Source organism: Limulus polyphemus, unplaced genomic scaffold (assembly GCF_000517525.1).
Source record: "Limulus polyphemus unplaced genomic scaffold, Limulus_polyphemus-2.1.2 Scaffold364, whole genome shotgun sequence".
NCBI classification, from domain to species: Eukaryota; Metazoa; Arthropoda; class Merostomata; order Xiphosura; family Limulidae; genus Limulus; species Limulus polyphemus.
Genome location: NW_013665974.1, coordinates 631,329 through 634,007, shown reverse-complemented (window position 1 = coordinate 634,007; position 2,679 = coordinate 631,329). Strand labels below are relative to the sequence as shown.

The 2,679-nt window shown below is 35.1% G+C and overlaps 1 protein-coding gene across 1 annotated transcript in view; it reads right to left on the bottom strand.

Annotated features, from left to right (window-relative positions):
• Positions 1 to 261: 261 nt before the first annotated feature.
• LOC106457714 (syntaxin-like) overlaps positions 262 to 2,679 on the bottom strand; it is an 83,286-nt gene continuing 80,868 nt past the window's right edge. The window contains exon 12 of the transcript XR_002610240.1: positions 262 to 649. The gene's annotated coding sequence lies outside the window, so the exon portion shown is untranslated. The remainder of the gene's footprint in view (positions 650 to 2,679) is intronic.

The following is a 2,679-nucleotide window of genomic DNA, read 5'->3' as shown; positions in this document are numbered from 1 at the left end:
GGGGGGTCAAGGTTTATATGACCCAGCAAAGAGAGGGAATGTGTTACGGCTGGGTTCCAGGGCTTGTCTTAATGCACTGGAAGCTCTTTGGTTCTGGATTAAATTTTATGCATTCTTTTGTTTTTCCTGAGAGTAACTTAATTAATTCTGATACATTTTTACTGGGACAGAGTGAAAAGTGGGGGGCCAACCTCTCGACCCCCCCCCTTCTTATGCCCCCGAGAATTATAGGAGAAGCTTAGACTACAGACTTCATTAAGTAATAAGTATTTTAATTAATGCACGTACATTAGACCTAATCTAGAATAAATCAAAGATATCTAAATTACAGATTTACAGTACACATTAGACGGCAGAATTGAGGTTAGATATATATATTTTTAAAGTATATTATTTTAACCAGTTTGCCGTGATTGTCTAGCCATTATTTGTATCATCAAAAAAAGCGTAAAGTAAGACCCAGATATGAAGCAAAATTAATTTTCCAATGTCTAAATTTTCCTCGAGCTTCTAACACCATGAAACAGACATGAGATTTCCTCCCCAAGTGTTTCCAGCAGAAATCGATGTGCCATTGACAGTAGCGTGTGGCCTCGTACAATGCAGTAGACTAAAGCTTCATATAACGGAAGTAGTAAAACTTGCACTTCTGAAACGGAAGAAAGATAAAAACGACGCCAAAGAGTAGACCTTATCGTAATTAAAACCACAAAATAAATTTAATACATGGGCAATATATTTCCATAGCTAATTGTATGTTATTATGCTGTAGGTTTCTAGTACTATACATACACACATACATGAAATATAAGACTGGCTTAGGCAGCTACAGAATTTGTATAATCTTATTTAATTCCATAAAAGACAATAAAAGAATAAATGGTTTAATTCAACAAAAGAAGGTAGTGCTTTCGCAGCATACCAGCTCTCCTCAGTTTCAACATCATAATTAGTGTTTCCAACTGTTGAATGCAATTTTTTTTTTCGTTTCTTGTTGTAAAATTGAATAGGATCGTACAAAATCTGCATCTCTCGTAGTCAGTTTTACCTTTCATGTATACACAGTGCGAAATATAATAATGGTAATTTATTAATTTTATTTAACTATATCTATCTATATAGCATATTTAAATTCAATAACTTACATGCAAACACTTTCTACCGTTGACATACCATCTCTCTACGAAAATTATATATAACACTGTTTCAAAATTGTAAAGTATCTGGGTATCCCCATAAGTCTGGCCCCATTGGTACTGTTACGTCTCTGTTCGTTTGTTAATTTTCCGTATAATTTATTTCCGATGAAATTTCAGCGACACAAGTCCTTTCTTAAATAAAACTAGTTTATTCCCTCTCAATACAACTTTGCAATACACTTAATTTCCACAGTTACTTTAACTTAAACACACGCTATAATTCACAACGATTCACGCACTTTACTACCGTGCTTGATTCAATTGTCCGTCTCTGTCTGTCTGCAATTATCTATATATATCCATGCCGTCACTTCTCGCCGGTCTTATATACTATAAGAGCGCATGTCTAGCAAAGCTAGGACGTTCGACAAGTTCCTCGATCTTTCTAGAACTCCAGCGCATGCTCCCAGCGTCGCGCGACTTCCGCTGTCGTAACAGTACATTTTACATGGTTTGCTCAATGTGTTGTTCCTGGAGTTTCAATTCTGTCTATAAGAAACCAGGTTTTTAGGGTACCCTGTATATCATGTCACTTTTTCAACTTGTATGAACACCTATTTTATTTTATTTGCAGAATAATATTTTTCTTGTGACGAGTACATATTTAATCATCCCAACCCTTTTTATAAATGTAAAGAATACCTGAACAAAAGTAAAACTTCCTATAATAAACAATCTTCCTATAATCACAGATAAATGCTGGAAGAATTAATACTTCTGCGATGTTTTAGAGCATTGTTTAACGACTTCATTATTTAGCTCAGATCTGGCATGTAACACTGAATGGTGTTTCTCTACTTGCTTCTGTTTGATAGGGTAACAACAACAGGAAAATTACATAAGTCGAGTACAGCTTCTTTCTGTGAGATATATTAAAGGGTGGAGCTCTTCAATTTCCGATTTTTCTGCTTATTTGTAACGTTATAATATTTTAATTGATTAGATATGACTTTCTGAAAGGGGACTGTATTATGAATCCCACCATTGATGGTGTAACTATTCTATCAATAAACTGGTTCCTGCAGTAATGATGGCTATGATTGGCTAGCCCTGTGTCTTGCAACAAAATTAATAAATTTCATGGTTTTTGCGAGGTAGAAATGATTTTACAAATTACATCATTGGCTTAGTCGCTCAAAATCCTTTTTTGCTTTTTTACCGGTAGTCATTACTCCATGTGGAATCGCTTTTAAGTTAAGATCTCACAAAAGTCTCGAGTAACATCTCGCGATCCAGACCTGTACCATTTTATTTGGAGCATTCTGTTTTGTTTTTTTGTTGTTCTGCATTTTTTGTAGCCAATATCAGAGAGGAACTTACAACCAGGAAGCAGGTAATTTTATCGTAGCAAAGAATCTATCTTAGTATAACGAAAACATAAAACAAACAATTATTAAAATACTCTATGGGTCCCTGGCACAGCATATTGTTACGACAGCGGGGGTCACGTGACTCTAGTAACACGTCATATTCTCGAATG